The sequence below is a fragment of the Cavia porcellus genome, unplaced genomic scaffold (assembly GCF_034190915.1).
Source record: "Cavia porcellus strain 051 isolate PalLab524CR breed Dunkin Hartley unplaced genomic scaffold, mCavPor4.1 scaffold_34, whole genome shotgun sequence".
NCBI lineage: Eukaryota > Metazoa > Chordata > Mammalia > Rodentia > Caviidae > Cavia > Cavia porcellus.
In genome coordinates, this window is record NW_026947517.1 from 20146995 (window position 1) to 20168564 (window position 21570).

A 21570-nucleotide genomic window follows, 5' to 3' on the forward strand; every position below is an offset into this window, starting at 1 on the left:
CACAACCACATGAGAAATACTTCAAAGAATCAACAACTGGGATCTCATATTACTAAAAAGATTTTGTACTTAAACATATATCAAACAAAGTGGAAAAAAAACACCCCACAGAATGAGAAAGAATCTGGATATAAGACAAAAGACTTGTATGCAGAACATATAAAGAATTGAAAAATGTCAAGCCCCCAAATTCAAAGACCCTTTCCAAAAGTGGGCATCAGAGGCGAGCACTCAGTTCTCAGATGAAGATATACAAATGGAAAATAAATACATACAACACCTGTTCATGATAATGCCCTACAGTAACTCAGAATAGACACTATGTACCTCAATTTCATAAAGACAATGTATGACAAACCTACAGCAAATTTTATACTAAATGGACAAAACTGAAAGGCTTCACATTAAAATCAGGAACAAGACAAGGATGTCCACTATCACCACTCCTATTCAATATACTTCTGCAAATACTAGCCAGAGCAATCAGACAAGAGTGATAAATAAAACAAGTAAAAAGTAGGAAAACAAGAACTTAAGTTATCATTATTTGAAGACAACATGATACTCTGCATAGAAGACACCAAAAACTCCATTGAAAGACTACTAGAGGTAATAAACAAATTCAGCAGCATAGTTGGATACAAAGTCAGCACTCAAAAATCAATAGCATTCCTACACACAAGCAAAAAACTCCATGAGAGAAAAATTAGGGAAATATAGCCTTTCATAGTAGCATCTGAAAAAATGAAATACTTAGGAATCAACTTAACTAAGAATGTAAAAGAACTATATGCTGAAAATTATACTACTCTGAAAATGGAGATTCAAGAGAATTTTAGAAAATGAAAGGATATTTCTTCCTGTTGGTTAGGAAGAACCAACATTGAGAAAATGGACATAGTTCCAAAACTCTTACACAGATTCAATGCAACCCCAATCAAAATATCATTAATATAATTACAGATCTAGAGAAAATATTTCTAAAACTCGTCTGATAACAGAAGAAATCTAGAATAACAAAGACGATTCTTGGCAACAAGAGCAAGACAGGAGGTATCTCAATTCCTGACTTGAAACTATACTACAAAGCCACAGTAATAAAATCAGCATGGTACTGGCAAAGAAATAGACCTGAGGATCAATGGAACAGATTAGAAGATACAAACACTGCTACAAAGGTACAGAGCCACCTTACATTTGTCAAAGGGGCTAAACATGTTTACTGGAAAAAGATAGCCTCATTAATAAATGCTGTTGGAAACATTGAGTTTACATGCCAAAGACTGAAATTAGACCCATAATTATCACCATACACTAAACTTAAGTCCAAGTGGATCAAGGATCTAAATATTAAAAAAGAAACAAAAGTCTACTGGAGGACAAAGTAGGTAGAAATCTTGAAGATATAGGAGTAGACCGAGAATTCCTGAATAAAATGCAAAGTGCATCGGAAATATTTAAAGAATCAACAACTGGGTTGTCATATTACTAAACGTTTTTATACTTCAAAAGAAATCAGACAAGTGGGAAAAAAAAACCTAACAGATTGAGAAAGCATCTGGGTATAAGACACAGGACTTAAACACAGAACATATAAAGAATTGAAAAACGTCAAAGGCCCTTTCAAAAAATGAACATCAGAGATGAGCACACAGTTCTAAGATGAAGATATACAAATGACAAACAAATATATGAAGAAATGTTCACCATAACTGGTGATTTGATGAATGCAAATTAAGAGAGCACTGAGGTTTCATCTTGCTCTGGGAAGAATGGCTGCCATCTAAAATAAACTGAAAGAAATGTTGGCGAGCATGAAGGGAAAAAGGAACTTCTCCACTGTCGGTGGGAATTCAGACTGGTGAAAGCACTATCAAAATCAATGTGGAAATTCCTCAAAAATCTAGGATGGAAGTTTCATTTAATCCAGCTGTTCCACTCCTGGGTATTTTCCCAGAAAAATTGAAAATATCATGTCACAGTGATATATGTGCACCAATATGTGGAGCACAGTTGTGATAGCTAAATCTTGGAAACAACCAAACTGCCCATCAACCACAAGTGGATGAAAAAATTGTATTTTTACACAATGGAATACTACTCAGCTATAGAAAAGGATGATCCTGAGGCCTTTATAGGTAAATGAAAGTAACAAGTATATCCTCATTAAAAAAATAAATAAGACTCACATTAGAAAATGTCACATTTTCTCTCTAGTGTAAAAAATAATAAAAACTGACAAAGTAATGGGACCCCAAAAAGTATAATAGATATAAAAAAGAAAGGGAAGAAAAGTGCTCTAAAGGATATAATGGTATGTATAGTATGTAAGATAGATGACCATATTACCAAATTTCTGTTAGATCATTGAACAGGAGGGTTTGCACTGTCAATGTTTCAGTGTTGAGCAACTTTTTATGCTTTGTTTTTGTAACTTTAACAACTATTTTTAAGACAACAATCAGTAATGTATCAACTACTGATTTTATGATGTTAATTTTTTTGAATTCTATATTCTATACCTTTTTGCTTTTTCGCATTTTGTTTTCTTTCTTTAAATAAAAAAAATTAAAAATAAAAAAAAAGTAATGGACCTGGAGTTTTGTGCCTTTGATTCCTTGAAGCAGGAACTGCTCATGCAGTGGTGGGAATCCTTGGGATCCACCTAGCTTTGCATGGCCATAACCTGCACTGCGGTGGGATTAGTGGTATTATGCTGTACATTTAATGTTGTCATGTTATTTTCATACTTGAGACCACCCTATGAGTCACTTACAACAAGCATATTTTCCCTGATTTTTGAGTTGGTGGAATGAGAAAAACCACTTCATATTGTTTCAATATCAAAGGGTATGAGGACCTGTATGGATCTCACCCAACCGATTGGCATGTGCACACCATGGACACAGTTATATAAGCATGAGTTAACATAGACAGCCATGAATGTGCTCAGGCTTTTGACAGTATCCAAGAAATAATGCCTGAGGATGACTGATATATACAGGCTGGATAATAAAAATGCTTGCTTACTACTGTTGCTAATGTTGGCTCTGTGTGGTTTCTTCTCCCTGGGGATCTTACCCACTAAAATACCCACTCATCTCCCTAACTCTGAGAAAATTTCATATCAAAGACTCAGGGCAATTTAATACCCCACAAAACTAAACTCCCTGTACCCTGTTCCAAGCTAGTCATCACAACCAAAAGCCCAATTCTCTGTTGGGATACAGCTTAAGAATGTAGACTGAGTTTTATTCCTGTGCCTTGGTGATCACTTCCTAAGTCCTGTGATGGACATTTGCCCTACTTCCATCCCTCCTCTGTACTCCACAGGGCATTAATATTCCCAAATGTTCTGACCTGGAAGTGGAACACAGCTCCCCTAGCAGCAGACATGCAGTTCTTGAGCAGCTTTTTTGGACCATGATCTGAGGTGAGTCAGTCCCAGGCAGTAGGCCAGGACAATAGGGTCCATTGGCCCCTCTCTCACATGGGTGGAGCTACTTGCCAGCATATCTTAGCCTCCCTTGATCCCTGAATACATGGAGACTCATTTTTCCTGTGTATCATAGTGTGTTAAGACCAGGCACAGCATTAATGCATCATAGGGAGAACCCATGTCCAGCACAAACCCTCCTGAAGGCAGCTCTGCAAGCCATCTGTTCTTAATATGTGGCACCACGTTGTAGCTGAGTGCTATGAGGGAGAGCACAAAGCAAGGGCAGGATCGGGTGCTATGGAACCCATAGAGTTGGGCAGCCCTTCTCAGATGTGTGTGGACCCCGGTGTCTGTCAGGATATAGGGATGGCCCTCTTGAATAGCTAGGGATATCCCTGCCTGGGGGTGTTGGGTCAGGGTTGCAGTGGACACTGGCTATGTCTGGCAGCCATGTTGGGCAACACAGAGTGTGTACCACTGCCCCATGCCCAGGACATCCTCCCACAAGGTCATTCTTTTGTCATTCTGCTGCCAGACTTTGTATACCCAGGGCCCCCCTTTTCCACTCCAATCTTCACTGGACCTTTGAATGGAGTCACAGGAGGAGGAAATGCATGTGTAGCTGCCCAAAATCCAGTGTCACTGGTGTCTGCTGTCACCCAAAAGTTATGGTGGGTAACAAAATCACTGAGTGGTGTCCATCACTGAGTAATTTGGGGCCTTTTTCTAATCTTCCTTCTTCCATTCCCTCATTCCTCAGGCATCCCTCCCTCCTCCTTCTATACTCTGTTCTCCTTCTAAGAGCACACAGCTGGGCTTGTGCTAGCCCTGGCTGTCCTAGGAGCTGCTCTATGACCCTTCTATCCCTTTTTGTCCAAAAGAGAATCCTGTTCCCACAAGTATTGGTTATCACCTAGAATAAGCTTAATCCAATCTGTGTTGTGCTTGGTCCAAGGCCTAGGATTGAGGTTCCTAGAAGCCCTTAATGTTGGCTCACATCTCTAAAAGTTCTCAGAATGTGGTGCTTAGAATAGGGGTCTCAAGGTCAGTCTGGAAACTGCAATCTGTGGAGCATCTAAGGAGCTGATCTAAACTTTGAGTTGCCATGTGATGCATGTGTATCTGCATATGTGGGGAGACAAGTGCAGATGCTCCTGTCTGGCACAATCCAAGTAGAAACAGTAACTTTGAAATAGCTCCTGTAGGATGAGCAGAATTGCATCTGGCAAGGGAATAAAAGCTGTGTGCACCAGACCTAGAAGCAGGGCCCTGAGATCTGGACCACACATTGGAAGGAAGGGAAATAAGGGTGCCAAAGCCCTACTGTGTCTGGGGACAAATTGTTCCCAACTGTTGCAGTACATCTTTGTTCTGTCCCAAGGCCAAACGACCATGTTATAAGGCCTGGAATTGTCATCACTCTGTGATTGGTATATCTCTGGGTCCCTCAGAAGCACACATCACCTGGAAAGGAGATGGCCCAAGGCTCACCTGTGCATAATGTACCTCTCAGCTACCAACCCTCAGTTAAGGTGGTCATGACCATTGTCATCTCTTTTTTCTATCTGGCCAGCTAGTCGCAAGGCACTGCTGTGTTCTCACTTTCCTGCTCATTGGCACATGAGGGAAATACCTAGTGTTTGAGTCCTGGTATCCATGAGAATTTAGTCAAGTGTGGTAGGGTGGGGCAAGCATCTGTGTGATCAGCAATGGGGCAGCTGAGTTTTGAGTGATCACAGAGTGGGGCAAGAATCCCATACATTTCCTCCCCACCACATTGATGTGGGTATCTTGGTGTATAAAGCAGGGTTCCTTCCAATTAACTGTCACTTTTTACTACATCTTTCCATCTCACAATATTTACTGGAAAGCTGTCTGTATGTGACACAGTATGTCACATACAAAAGTACGTTGAAGGCCCTGCTGAGCATCTCTGCCCAGACCAGTGGGCAGCAGCTCAGCCTTTGAAACTTAGTGGGAGAGACAGGGTAGGAAGGAGGAGGAAGACAAGGGGCTTTCTCCTCGAAGACAGCAGTTACAGAGGGGCAAGGGACACCTCCAGCTGTCACTTTTAGACTCACTTTTGAGCCTGTATCTTGAGGCTAGAAAGAAGGCAGCAGTTTTCACCACTTTGCTAGAAATCAGGGGTCTGAGCAGAGTTACAAAGGCAGGACTTGGGAGCCAGACCGAGGGCTCCTACAGAAGACTTTCCTGTGTTTGGTTTTCACTTTCTGTTCCATGACTTAGTCAACACCAGCTGTTGGCAGTGTGGGTTCTCTTGTCTCCCCAAGATTGAGCTGCTTCTGTAGATCTCTGGTACTCAGCACAGTTAGTCCTCTATGTGTCTCTGTTAGGTAGTGCATAGACAAAAGTATAAAAGTGCATATTCCTATGATAGGAAGGTTAGCCCCAGAAATTCCATTAGCGAGGATGTAGATTGAGGACAGCTGATGCTTTGCTCTACAAGTTTGCATCCGCATGAAGGACCCACTGCTGGCCAGTTAGAGCGTGTCCTCCCTGTGTGAGATTTTTCATCAGTTGCTCTTTTTTTCCCACATGTCTGAATAGATTTTCTTGCTTTGTGTTTTGTTTACAGATTATTGTATATTTTTATTAGTACCTATATACCGTGTATGCTGATTACATTGGTGATAGGTCCATTGCAAATGTGATGCATAGAATGGAAATTAGGCCCCATCTTGTGCACAGTGGTACAATCCAACAACCAGTGACTGTTCTCAAAGTTTTGTGCATTGAGTACACATCTCAGGACTAAACTTTGGCAACACAAGGTGCTGCTTTGTCTTGATTGTCCTTTCTTTATGACCAATACAGTGGGTAATGATACAATATTTAGGAGCTTAGCCCAACCCCAACCTTAAAAGTCTTGCCAAACCCTAAACCTAACTCTAACCATAGAAAGTCATTACCAGCATTCTCTAGCCAAATTGAACTTTATGGCACTGATGTGGGAAATGTAGTATGGGTTAATTATGAGAATATACAATCTATGGTGGCTGGGATGGTGCAAGAGGGTAAAGAAAAGAAAACACCATTGTGTAAACATTTGAAGAATATATTCTGGAAGTGGACCTTGGGGAAATTAGCTTCAAATTGAGAATGCACTGAATGCCAGCAAGCTGATTATTTTAAACAACATTAAAATCTTAAATTTTATCTATGTTTGTTCTATCACAAACATATCTCTGTTAAATAAGTGTAGCAATGAATACAGTAATATGTAAATCTGGAAAAGAGGGGAATGGAAGGTGTGCATCAAGAGCTGCCTGCAGGTAGACCTCAAGAGATGACTCCTGAGTGGAGGCACCAGGAGGCTTAGATCTCCAGCTGCTGAACAAAGGAATCCAGGTGCTGGCTCTTGCTCTGGGATCACAGGTGAGGGAGTTGCAAGTGGAGCTGGCACAAGATCTGCAGGTGCAACTTCTACCTAGGCTGAACCTGGACCTATAGTTGCAGGAAGTGAAAAGATCGCCAACTGTCCATGGGCTTCCTGAGCAAAACCATCCCACTGCCTGTCCAGGCAGCCATGTGCACCAATACAGCCCCAGCAAAGCCTCCCTGACTGTATTCATACAGTGACTGCTGAGTGTGTCATGGTCCTGGGTCACCAAGCATGTGGGCGCTTTGTTGAACTCCAAGGCCATCACTTCCCACAAGCCCACATCCCACACTCCAGGGCTAATTATTTTAGGGCTCAGTCCCTGGTAGTTCAGGAGGCTCCAGCTATTCCAAGAGAAGCTCAGCCTGGGGATCCACATGAGCATACATTTCCAATGGGGCATCAAGCACAGAAGACCTGGGGAGACAGGGAGCCAGCAGAGTGAGAGGCCTGGCCTTTCCTGCCACAATGTCTGAACAGCTCACTTGTAGAGAGGGGTGCATGGGCCTCCTGTCCAGTCTGTACAACATCCAACCCATCCTCACCCAGCCAAATTGGGCAGTTACAGCCCAAGGAGCTCTCAGAGGCTGACAGAAGTCTCAGTGGGTGGGAGTTCTTGCTCAATTGAATCATACCTCTGCTTTGTACAGGGAATCCTGACGCAATTTCTCTCTGCCCGTCCCCAGTGCAATTCAGTGTGGTGAATGCAGAGAGTGTAATCTTCCCTATCTTTGCACTCAAGGGCTCAGGGCTCCCACTCCATGAATATCTGAGAAGTGAGGGATCAATCAGTGTCTGTCCTGTGTCACTACAGTCTCTAGCTCAGGCAGTGATGCATTGCCCAGTATTCTTTGCCTCTGTATAACTCCTTGTTTATGGTCTGTCCCCACATCTAGGGAGGCCTGGGGACCAGAACAATGGCCTTGAGGTGAGCAATATCTGTTCTGCTGCCAAGGGTGACTCTGTGGCCTCCAAAGAACATCAAAACTCAAAAGGGCAGTGGTTGCACTGGCTCTGCTTATAGGATCATGGTCAATGCCCAGAAAAGTGTCCGCACACAGTGTGTCTTCATGTACATTTGTGGGTTGATGACATCTATCTGCTCTTCCATGACATCTGACAGCCATGGAAAATTTGCTGTTCTCAAGATTTCCTGTGTTGAACAAACCCTGAAGCCACAAAGTGACTCTCCAATATCCTTTCCAATGAAAAAAAAAACTGCAACCACCATGTATTGGTCAGTGAGTGAGATGGAAGATCATCCATCAGAATCATCACAGCCTCCAGAGTAGGTCTTCATGGGGCCATGGCCACACTTGGCATGGAGACCCATTTCATCCTTAGTGACCCTAAGTTCTGAATCCACTCAGACACCTCCCATTCAGCATTGTAAACTAGGGTTGATTGAGGCCCTTGCATATGGCCAGGACCTGAATCCTGGTGGCCAAGTCCCACTGGGCTGCTAAGGTAAGAACTCCCCTTCTCAGCCTTGGTGCTTGTGGGGTAGAGATATGTTCCTTGGAGGAGTCCAGGGATCTGAATCGATCTGGGAGATCTATCCAGAAGGCCAGTCCATAGGCTCCTTCAGGCTGTGAGGCGATCTGCCTGCACCGTGCTTACTGTACAGACCTCTGCCAGGCTCTCTGCTGCCTGACTTCTGACAATGTGGTTAGACTGTGGGTGGATATGGAATTGTGTCCTGCATGTGGCTTCTCAAGAGGGTTTGGGGATGAAGCAAAGCCCACACTCCAATTGGTCCACAGAGGCTCGTGGTAATGGGCTCACAGGATGGTCCCTGCAGAAAAGGGATTCTCATATTAAAAGTTACATTTCACAAGGGACACTTAGGAATACTAGTATGCTCAGATCTCCTTGATATAGAGGTTGAAAAGAAGTCTATGCATGAACAAAATCTATGAGTCCTAAGATGGGGCCCCATTTTAGAGATGAGAAAAGGAGGCTCATTCTGGATGTCCAGGTCCACTAATGAGACACCACAGAATATTCTCAGTTTTCTGATGAAAAGTTCCCAGGAAGGAATTAAGTTCCTCTTCCATTGCCATGGGAGGCTGAGCAGCTGTGTTAACGGATATCTTCTTGTGCTCATTTTGCCCAGAGGCTCCTGCAATAGTAATTGCAGAGCCTGACAAGTCCCATGAGACAAGTGCCAGAGAAACGGACAGAGTGGACTGACATTTGAGGTGACCACATCTCTAGCGAGGTGATGCTGTGTAAGAGCTGGAGACAGCAAGGGAAAGACAGCTCACTAATTGTCCTTGGACACCAGGCCCAGGACTGACAATAAGGTGCAATGGCAGAATTCAATCATGACAAGAAATGAAATGACTTTCATTTGTCCCCTTTCTCCTGCTCCCACTGATAGGTGTACAGTGACCTTGCCTGTGACACGGTAGAAACAGAGTTGAGAGTGTGTGGTAGTTGAGCACTTGGAGTCAAGTTTCCTTTGGAGCAGGACCATGGGCCCAGTGTTTGAAAAGCCCTGGAGGGAAGTGCTTGAAGGGTTAATCTGACACAAAGTTCCTCTCAGTCATCTGGGTGTCTCCATATAGTCCCTTCTGCTCACACACCCTGCACCAGAGCCAATATATGTTGTTACTGTGGGTACCATGTCTGGATCAGGGATGTGGCACACAGGATCCAGGGTCCATCACCATGTCAGTGTCCCGTATGCAGCTTGTTGGTGGGGAAGTGCCCAGCCACCAACATGAAGCCTGAGACTCAGACACCCACAGGTTTCACTTTGTGAACCCAGATAACCTTATGTTCCTTAAAGCCAGACAGATCTGTGCCAGATGTCTACCCAGGAGGACAGGAGATGACTCTGGAGGCTGTGGATAATCATGAGCTCTGCCCTTCTCCTCTAGGCTGCCCTGTCCTGGGTGGGAACATGACAGGAGCACAGGCTCATGTATCCCAGCACCTGTACCTTCTGCAGAGCATCTGCCCTTGGTGTCTGTCCTCAGAGCCCTTTCACTGATGATTTAGAATGGGAAATGTTTAGGAGAACTCACAGAGGTGGCCAGGCCTTAATGTACCTGTCCTGTACTTGGTGTCTCTGAGTGGCAGGTTCCCGAGCCTAGGGACACCTGTTCAGGGCTCCCTCTTATCTCTGGTCTCTTGGGAAGCCTATGCTGTCCTTGACATTTGGACAGTTCCTGGTAAGCATCCTGAAGCATCTTAGCCCAGTGAACCATCCTTTCCCTCATTCCCATGTAGTTTTCCCATGTGGGATCTTGAGGCTGGGGCATCAAGGCCTTGGAAAGCAGCACAGGATATTCACTGGTCACTCTCTTGAACCAAGTGCCTGTTGCCAGAAAAAGGTGCCTGGTGACCAGAGCCTTCAGAGTTCTTTTTAGACCTGTTGCCAAGGAAGTTGTGTCATGTGCTGGGGTCCATAGCTGCCCTGCCCCCTCTGACGCCCTCTTCCTTTTTATTGTGTTCCTTAGAAATAGCAAGTGAAAAACTAGAAAATTGAGTGTGGTTTTACACTTTTCTTCACTTTGAAATTTTTAATACAACAAACATGTAGATGCCTCAGATGTGGCAGGTTGGGTGCCAAGTGCACATTTCCATCCAAAAGTTCTTTTCATTGAGAATTAGGTTTCACTTAGAGATCTGTCAAAGTTTAGGATGAGATTCTTTCCTGGCTTCATGTTAGTTTCATTTCAATTCCATTAGAGAGTATGGAGAAGTTTCCAGAATACCCATAATAATTTTCCCAAAGGATGTAAATGTTTCATATGATTACCCCCATATGTCCAGGGGAGGATTCCTAACAAGTTTTACTCTCATGTGCATATGAATTATTACTTATCCTTAGATGTTTAACTCGGCCACACACTGTAGTGCTCTGCCCTCTCACATCCTGTGGAGGGGTCAGCAGGTGGTGATTGCAAGGGGTGGCTTTCCAAGTCCATGGACATCATCAACACATCCTTAGGAAAGACACATGCACATGTCTCCTGGGGAACTTGTCTCATAGCAACTGGTATGACTTCCTGTCCCCCCAACCCAAATAGACCATGGGCTTTGTGTCCCTGCTAGGTAGTTTACCTTTCCTAGAGGTGATGGCCTTGAGGCTGATCAGGCACAATGCTCTTTGGTTGGTCTCCTTCAAGCAGTGTCTCCATGCTGGGCTCCCAGTGTGCTGCCACCACATGCCATTGGGGGGCTGAAAGAAACCAGCTGTGACTTGTTCATGCACCCCTCACCCATCTGCTGATGGCCATTTCTTCTGTTTCTGGGTCAACCAGTGAAAATGAGCTGCCATAGCCATTCTTATACATGGGCTTGAGTTGATGCAGACTTTTATTTAAAGAAAAACTACTTAAATGTGAAATTACTTGATCATATTGCTGGTTTATGGCTAACTTAGAAATTCTTAAAGTATCATTGGAAGCAGTTGTTTAGCAGAGTTAGGTGGTTGCTTTTCATTTTATTTTGATTTGTTTTATTATAGTATACTGTGCTATGCTATGTTATTTTACATTATGCTATATGTTGGTGAGGATTTTGAAACTGTATTTTTTGTGGTTTCTGATTTGATTTTGTATAATCAACCTGAGAAAATATAAGAATATCACATAACTCTGAGTAAGTATTTTTTGGAGAAAATTTAAAAAGGAAGACACAGTCAGCAATGTTGGTAAACAACTGTCATTCCAGTACTCAGAGGTTGAGGCAGGCGGATTCTTATAAGTTTGAGGTCATCCTGGGCTACAAGGGAAAATCAAGGCCAGCCTCAACTGCATAGCAGAACCCTGTCTCAAACAAAGAATCAAAGAAAGAAAGAGAGAAAGAAAGAAGAAAAAAACAATTAAAAATACAAAGTCAAATATTGCCTGTGAATTCAGAAAAAAAAAACATATGTGAGTTTTTCTAGCAAGTGTACTTTAGTCAGCACACCTAGCATAAGGTTTACCACTATGTAGACATTTATGTGTTACCAGGTTTGCATTGTTTCAATTTTTTTGAATGTTTTACTGAGATGACTGCAAATATGCAAATGAATAAACCATCTTAGGATTTGGGTAGCTCAGTACTAAGAGAATATGATCATTGCCTTTTTTCATCTCCTAAATTTATATTTAGAATCAGAAGTTGATCAAGCAATTGCTATTTTTTAAAATAAAAATAAGGACCATATAAAAGATACTCTTTTTAAGTCTATGGAAAGATAAGAATAATTGTAGAATAACAGTAGTTAAAGTACCTTGCACAGTGATTTCCAAGATTTCTTAATGATCAATAATTTCATACATTTGTAAGTTTTTTGAAAAGATTTTAGGACATGGTCTCACAAGTTTTCTGAGTTTTCCAGGCTAGGCTTAAACTCTTCCTCATCCTTCCTCTCACTCCCAGAGGGCTGGAATTACAGGTGTACATTATCCTGAGTTGACCATTGGCAGTAATTTTGTGTATTCATGGAATAAAATACTTGGCTTTGATCTTTAGACTCTTTGTAGAAAGAATTCATCTAGTTAAGCTATCTCCTACCTTCCTAATCCACAGTTTCTTTCATAGTGAGTAAGACTCAAAATCCCATTGACAATATTAGTAGAGTCACTGCATTTTAACTGTAACAGTGGTCAGAATGGGATTCAGGAGATCACTCCAAATGCCTTCTGCTCTGGGACTGAGGCTTGGTATCCTTGAAGCACAGACTCATTTTCTCTGATCACTCATGGCAATTGATGATTGACGTCAAATCCCAAGAAAGATGTGAACCTTAAAGCTACTTGGGGCCCACCGCCCTCCAGAAGGTCAGGCCAGGGTAAAACATTTTTGCCTTCCCCTTCTACTTTCCAAAATTTTTGTTTTGGTTATGGTTTTGGTTTTACACTTAGGTTCTAGAATTGAATACAGAGGTTTTGTATTTAGTTCCATTACCTTCCACTTTTAAAAGTCTTCCTTTTTTGAGGGGTTTCTTAATAAGTTGCTAAGTTGGTGAGTCTCTCCTAGAATTTATGATGTTCCTGTTTTAGTCTTCCAGAGTGGTAAGCTTACAAGCCACACCAGCAGATGTGGTTTCATCATGGTGTTCTTAAAAACTCATTGGCTGTGCAGGGATTGGTGAAAATGCCTGTCATGTCAGCATTCAGGCCACTGAGGCAGCAGGATTCCTGGGAATGCCAGACAAGACTGCAACACTCTGATTTCAGCTTAGCCCAGAGAGACAGAGGGAGTCCCTGATCAGAACAAGAAAAGGAAAATATAGGAAAGGACAGGAATGGAAGGAAGATACAATACCAAATTCCTGGTGATTCTATGAGTTCTTTTGTATCTGGGCTAGTCATTTTAATCTGCAGTCCTATTGCAGTAGAAGACCTTTTGGACTGCTGTCACTTTAAAATATACCTTGACACCAGGGATTTTGGTACTTCTAATTTTAATGTTCTTTACATGGTTAGAGGATGTTGCACTTCTTTGTGAATTTTCATATTGATTTTTTCGATTTCTAGGAAAATATCAGTGTTATTTTTACAGGAATGCTTTGAAATGGCTGGTAGCTCTGGGATGCACATATATTATAACAACATAAATTCTTCCTATCCACCATCATGCTATGGGTTTTCTTCTGTTAGTGCTATTTCACTGATTGCATCAATTTCTACAAATTTTAAACAACAGGTGAGTTTCATTAAATTTATTCTAAGTGTTAATTCTATTTGATGAATTATGAAGTGAATTGTGTTCTTTGTATTTGAGGCTGCCGTTTGTTTGAAGCACATAGATATGAATTGTTTAAGACATGTGGATCTTGTACCCTGCACCCTATATGATTTGTGAATTTGTTCTAATTGGTTTTCAGTGAGATATAAGTTTCTTATATGAAAGGTTGTGTCCTCAGGAAACAGAGACCATGCTTAATTCTTCCTTTCTGGTATGGAAGCCTTTGATTTCTTATTCTTGAGTAAATTCTAGGGATAGGACTTCGAGTACTATGTTGAAAGGTATTGCGAGCCCTGTCTGGTTCCTGATCTGAGAAGAAAATTTTGCAGACTGTCAGCCTCTGAGCACAATGTCTGGGATGGGCTTCTCATGCATGATCTTTGATGTGCTGAGGTCCCTTCTTCCAATACATGGTGTGTGGGTAGTTCTTACAATAAGAAAATGTTGAAACTCAGTATTCTTCAAAACTATTTTTCCAAATCTATTGAGAGGTTACTTCTGTGTCATTCTGTGAGAGTGACAAGTGACACTGAATGGTTTTTACAGTGGGATAGTTCTTGCATCACTAAGATTGGGCCGAGTGTTGATTGTGGTGCTTAACTTTTGCATGTGCGGGCAAATTTAGCTGACAAGTATTTAGCTGAATAATTTTGCTTATGTTCATTAGGAATATTGGTCAGTAGGGTGCTTTCATTTATTTTGTTTTATTTTATTTTTCAATACATTATTGTCCAGCTTCATTCTCAGGGTGACTTTGTCATCTAAAAGAAGTTGGTGTTGGATTTTTCCCTTCAATTTTCTGGAAGCATCCAAAAATGATTATTATTTATTTTTTATTATACACTTGAAAAAATTCACTGGGTTAATTTGTCTCATCCTGGTTTTGTTGTTGTTATTAATGAGTTTTGATTGTTGACCCATCACCTATATTAATTTTTGCTCTGTTCATCAGTGTGTTTGTTCCTTATGGGTGTGGGTCAGTGACACCAAAGGAGACCACATTCCCATTAAGGGTCACGTCTCATTTTACTTAGGGATGCAGCCATTTACTTTTGTATTTTATATATATTTGTCAGTAACTCCTTTCAGTTACTTAGTCTTTAATGCATACTGTTCTTGTTGGGGGTTTACTGCTGAAGGAAACTGGAGCTGGTCAGGTGCCCGTAACTTATTTCAGGCTTCATACTCTGGCCTGCCTGCAGTGTCCCCATCTCCTGATTTGCTCCCTGTAAACACCGGTCCTGCTCCATAGCTGTGGTGAGTACATATGTGGCAGTTGAAATCTGTACCTGGGTGGAAGACATTCTCTCAAGGTGGGCTCTCTAAGAGGCTGGCCTTCTGGTACAGTGCTTGCCTGAGTCAGCAAAGGGGCCTAGGGCCTTCAGGAAGGAGTTCTGGGAGCAGGACCACACCAGCCCTCTTCAGTCCAGCATGCAGTGTATGCTGTTTTGCTGAGCAGCTGACTTGTGGATCAGGAGGCCTGGATCTTGGCCTTTCTTGCCCCTGGTGCCACGGTGTCCTCTCTGTCTGCCTGGACCATTTTCCACTGACATCAGATCTCCACAGGGATCTGAGCACCCCCTAGACTTTCTCTTCCAGGCTCCAATTCAATGTGGAGACTTCAGGTGTGAAATCTGTCACTATGAAATTCAACATGTATACATTTTTCCTGGAATATCCACTGCTAAGTCTTCATAACAAAAAGTGAGATTTACAGTTTGCCATATTCTATTCTTACTCAGTTAAGGTGTGAAAAGTTAGAAGCCGTGAACCTGTGACAGCAAAGCTGCTGAGTGAATTATAAACTTATAGGCCCTGAAAATGCTGAAAGAAGGCCATGTCCTAGGCCATGTCCCCAGTCTTACTTGAGATGACAGAAGCTTGTGGCCTGGCCCTCTCTCCACCCAGCAGTGAAGAGACACAGGCCAGCACAGCAGGTGAGGACAGGAGAGAGGAGGTGGTCAGTGGCAGACCACTCATCCTCAGAGGGATGCTTTTGTGGTTTTTCAATTTTTAATTTCCATTGAATTATTGCTAGTGTCCAACTCACTATTTCTTGTCTTGTACCCAACCTAGTTAAGAAAAAAATAGTATGTAATTTCTCAAACAGATGAGTGAAAATGGATGACTTAATTTTCCTTTATGTAAAATGAAGGATATGCACAGTACAGAAACTTCAAACGTCACCTTATAGATATATAAAAAAAGGAGTTTTGTTATTCAGAAAAACAACACATCATTTATGACTAATTTTTAAAACCTTAACACATGCACAGCCCTTCCATGGTGGGGTGGCGCTGCCCTCCTACCCTACAAAGCACCGGTTCACCTGTGCCAATACCTCTCAGAGGACAACAAGAGTTTTTCTTCAGAGTCTTTTACCAGTGAGGAGGACCTGAATCTTCCTGCTGCCAGGCTGAACACGGAGTGTGCAGTGTGCAGAGGAGCCCAGCACCGCTTGCTTTACACTCCTCTCCCCCACCACATCCATGCTGCAGCCCTGCAGGGACATCAAGGCAGAGCTGTCAGGATGCAGCCAAGACTCTGCCACATCAGTCCTAAGTCCGCCTCCACAAGGTGCCTGATACTGCCTGAGTGTTGCTCACATAGTGGGTCTACACACCCTCAGCCTCCTAGGCCAAGTGCGTTTACCACAGTGACCCTTCCAGTCTGCAAATTTCACTCCTCTCCTTTCTGACTATGGCTGCAGCATTGGAATAAAACACAGCATTAACATTACATTTTCTTCTTCTTTGTTCTTTTCCATTTTTTTATTTATTTAACCATATATTTCAAACCGCATTTTGCCAAAAAAGCTTTTCTTTTGTTTTTACTCTCCACTTGCCTGAGTTTTTACAGATTTCTACTGCAGTTCAAACCTTAAGTTCTTAGATGCCCAGAAGCTACTCTGCAGCTTGGTAGAATGAGTGAAGTGAAGCAGAAAGTGAACTTGGGCACATTTCTGTGCCACCCAGCATCTTGTACAGCAAACCCTGACTCATGTCTTTTTATCCCCAAAATATGGGCTTCAGTAGATTCAGTAGCTTGAATCTGCCACTGCAAAATGTGTTTCCTAGACTTTTCCAAATAATGTCATTTCTGCTCAACTGGCTAAGCACATTGTCTAAGGTTTTTTATGCCCAAACTTGAAAAATAATTTCCAGTAGACAAGAGTTTGCCACCCATCCTGAAATCTTGATGGGATTTTAAGTAAACACATAGTGCAATCCGTAGTCTGAGAGCATGGTGCCAGGGCAGGGTTCTCTCCAGCAACCGTGCACAGCATGCTCCACACACTCTCCTACTTCCACCTTACCCGTGGTCTGTGACTTGTGGGAGGAGCCACCCTGACACCTCATTGTAGGAGTACTGAGGCTGGTAGACATTCCCAGAGTTGCTAATGACACAATCTTCAAGTTCCCTTCCTTTCCAGGAGAAGAGGAGACATTGTCTCTCCCCTGTGTCAACGCCATTATCTCAGTGACTATATTCAGCTTAAGTCCTCCTTGTTCTACACTGAAGGATTTTTAATGAAGGGAACCTACAGCAAGACCATTCATATCTGTGGAGCAGCTGAGTGGTACATGGCTTCCCACCTTTCCTACAGAACTAGCCAATGTACAAACAGCTGACATGTAAATACTTTTTAAAAATTTAACATGGTTCTATTGTTCATGTCTCTGGTGGCTCCTTTTTCAGAAACTCTTCTCACCTGTTAGTTGTCTTGTTTCTTGTTAGTTTTTAATTGCAGGAAAAAAGCAGAGACATAGTGGCCCTGTAGGCATACTGTGATCCCCTCTCCCACAGCGGAGCCCTGGCCTTCTTCCAACCCAGCCTTGTACTCTGTGCTGCATCCCCGCCCTCCCCCCTACACACTGGAAAGTGGTGGCATCTCTCTTTGATTTAAGTAAGGAGTCTCAGGTGACACTTTTTTCAACTAAGGTTAAACCCCATTTCCCCCTTTATATGGACCTCCCTTCCCTTCCCTCATCCTTCTGTCTTCTGAGTCTGCTAATGACAAGCCCATGGATGACTCTGCTACTGGAGAACTATTTGTATGTCATTAATATATTCTCTCTTATTGTAAATGCCATATTTAGAAAAAGACAAAAGAAAATCTTGGTATATTTATCTATTTCTCCTGGTTCCTGTTACTTCCCGGTGCTACTTTCCCACCTAAAGATGTCATTGTACAATAAAGAACTTTGAAAGTAAAACCGAGAAGAGTGTTCACATTTTCCGTCCTCTGCAGCTCCACTTCATTAAGTGATGGGCAAGTCTCCCAGGCGCTGCCTCACTCTCATCTGTCACTCTGCCTCACACACATCTCTGTGTGTATGCACATTGATGTCAGAGGTACTTCATTGTAAAAACTGAGACCTTCCTCACACACATCCATCTTGCATCCATGGTTATTTCATGACCAGATTCCTTGGCCTCTTTCTCTGTGGGCACAGAGAGACTGACCTCAGCATCCCTGCAGCTTCCCCTGGTTCCTGTGGCCCACACTGGTGCCCGCACCATCTACCTGCAGGGTAGGGAGGGTCCCAGTTCCTTTCTCATTCTAACAGTGCTGTGAACAACAACCTTGAAAGGAAAGTTAAGAAGTTATGCAGCTTTTTTTTTTTTTGTGTTGTTGTGTAGCTCTCTGTGTGGAAGAAACCTCTACGCTTAGCTAAACCAGGTTCAGGGACCTGTGTAGAGGTCTGATGGGAGCTGAGGGAAAGGGCTCTGCTCTGCCCCTCCATTTTCTCCTCACTGCTCTTCCCCACCTGCCTTAAAATCTGAAGTCAAATGGGGATACAGCACATCTCAGTGACATGTCCCTGAATGTATATGCAGTGGGATACTGTGTATTTTATACACTTGTTCGTCATATGAGAAGATTCCCTTTTGAATCGCAAGAGTTTGTCTCATATCTCACAAAACAAATGGAAAGGTAATTCCAACCTCAAAGATGAATGTATTTAATTTTTACTATATGTTATAGTCTATCTAGGATTGTCCCCTTTATCAAAGACAAATATCAGTTAATCTCTTCCAGTACTGCTTGGCCAAACAGAGATGTGATACACTGATGTGAAAACATGGTGTAGTAAATCACAGAGGCAGAAAGATGACTGGTGGCTGAGATGGTAGGGAAGAGAGGGAATGGTGTCCAAATGGGAATGAAGTTGGGGGAAACATTCTGGAACTGGGCAGAAATAAAGGCTGTAAACTGAGAATGTGATAGTGCCATTTCCTGAGGATTTTAATTAAAATGAATGAAGTCCTATAATTTGTTTAAATTAATTGATGCCATAATATTTAAAAGGAGTATAGAGGTAAGTGCAATAAAATGGAAAAAATAGTGGAGGAGATGGGAAAGTCATGTTTTCAGCAGGAGCTGGCCTCAGTGGAGTTGAGGAGCTGACAAGGGCTGTGGAGCCAGTTAGTCATATGTCTGAGCTGACAGAGATGGGCTTCCTGGTGCTGCCTCTTCCTGTGGTCCCAGAGCTGGTGAAGGCACTGGAGATGGATCAGGTACAAACTCTTCAGCTGGTCCTTGGGCTTGGTGTCCAGCCGACACTTCAACAGCAAAAGGAGGAAAGATCATCAATTTCCCATGTTCCTTGCAGAGCAAACAAACTTCCCAGTGCTTGTCAGAGACAGCTCTGTGCAAAAATCCACTATCAGGAAGTTTCCCACACTGCATCCACCCACTGACTGCTGTGTCTCAGATTTGCAGGGTGGTCCCTTAGCTTTGTCCTCCTCACATACCCTCAAGCCTATACCCAGTCCTCCTCACCTTTGTTTCTGCCTCAGTGGGTTCACAGTGCTCCAGGTCAGTGAAGTGAAGTTGCATTGGAGTGTCCATGTTGATTTGTAGCTGCTGCTTAGAGCTAAGAAGCAGGGCTGTGGTTCTGGAGGAGACAGGTGGGGGGGGGGTTGTGAGGTCTGGTCCTCCCTCCCAAACTGCTCACCCAAAGCAACCTGCTGAGTTTAACACCTGCTTGCTGCTCCAGCAGTGGAGAGCCGAGTTCACTCTATCTCCACCACCAGTGAAGCAGTGCTGGCCCAGACAGCCCTGAGAGACTGACAGATGACTCCATGGGAGAGTCTGTGGACACTGGGGTGATCATCTCTTCCTTCTTCAGGGAAGCTGTACACACATCTGTCTAGTGCTCCCCAGTGGCATGTTGCCTTCATGGGAGATGGAAAATGTCTGCTATGGAACAGGGGTTGTCTTCCATAAACATGAGAGAAGTGAGGGTACAGAGGGATGTGTCCTGTTCCACCTTTCCTCTTTGTAAGATTGCACAGTGACTTGCCACCCAGTACTCTGTGCTTCCTCTGGGCTCCTCTTCCACTGTTGTGCATCCTTGTCTAGGGAAGCCAAGAGGGGGTCTCATGTACCATAATGTCAGTGATACATGATCTGCATTCAGGGTAGCCCCCACTAGTGTGGAGGGTCAAGAGGGGAGTAGATACATATTTCCTGGTCATTGGATCATGGTCAGTGCCTGGAAAAGTGTCTGTGCATGGTGTAGCTCTCTATATATTCATGTGCTCATGGTACCAACTGGTTCCTGCCCTGATGTCTAAAAGGGCCTGATGCTTTGCCAGTCCCAAGAGAATCTGGCTGTGAATATTACATCCCAAAGCCCATAGGGCAACTCTCTAATCTCCTCTCCAATGAACAGAGAATGTTTATTCAGTGTAGGGATCAGCACAGGAGAAACAATTCTTTACCATGGAGAGAGCAGCTCAATGGAGAATAAACATGGCTACTCAAGCAGGCCTTCCACAGAGCCTTGGCTGGGGTCAGCAATTGCCTGGAAACCCCATTTTGTTCCATGGGGACCCTGTAAGATTGGCCTTAGGTGCTATTCACTGTTGTGAGAATTGTACTGCTACTGGGTGCAATTCTCAAATCTCAGTGAACTGAGGCTGGGAGATATAAGCACATTGCAAAGACTCAGCTCTAGGTGGCACCTGTGCACCTGAGAGCAAACTCACCTTCCCACCTGTGGGGTGGAAATGTTGGCCCTTGAGGGACCTGGAAAGGAAAAACTGTGGATACGGCAGCTGTGCAGAAAGTCCTGCTCCAGGAGTTCCATCAGGCTGTGCAGCCCTTTTGCCTGTGTCACCCTCACTGTGCAGACCACTGCCAGGTTCTCCACTGACTGATTTCCAGTCTGTGATGAGACAGTGGGAAGCCTAAAGTTACTGGGCCAGCCATGCCCCACCGTGAGAATTGGAAGCTGTAGTGATACTCAAAGGTTAAATTTCAGAAGTAGCAGTTAGAAATAATAGCATTTTCAGATCAGTTGTGAGCAAATAAGTCATTAGCTTCCTACATGAAGAGTATCATCCCACTGGTCCTGTGACAACCACACATTCTGGAGATGAGAAAACAGGATTGTCCTGGGTGTGGGAGTGGGGACCTATATATGATGACACACAGGGTACTTCCCTGTGGTGCTTCTGAAGAAATTTGGTCCCATTTCCTTAGCCATGAAAGGCTGAGTGGCTGTGTTCACTCTCTCCTGGTACAATGTCATTTAGCCTAGTGGGGCCTCAACCTCTGACCTATGGGGCTGGATATTTTCCCTGAGACATGGACAAAGTAGCAAGGGCCTAGGTTTTGGGTGAGTGCACCCCTGCTGTGTGATGATGTGTCAGATCTGGGGACAGGGTAGAAGCACAGTCACACCAGTGCCAAAGGGATAAATGGGCCCAGGCGTTACAGTGAACTAAAACAGCAGAAGTAAATCATGACAGGAGGTGAAGTGACTTAGTGTCCATGTCCCTATTCTGATGCTCCCACTAATGTGTGGACAGTGACCTGGCACCTGGCCGAGTTGGCTGAGCAGAGAGGAGGTGATAGTTGAAGAATTAGACCCCAGTTTCCTTTGGGGACATGACCACAGGCCTGCTGTTTACACGCCCTTGAGGGAAGTGCTGAAAATGTAATCTGACCCTGAATATCCCCTGTCCTCTTTGGGCCTCATTACAGAATCCCCTTAGCTCACTCTCTCCCCCTGCTGGCATCTGT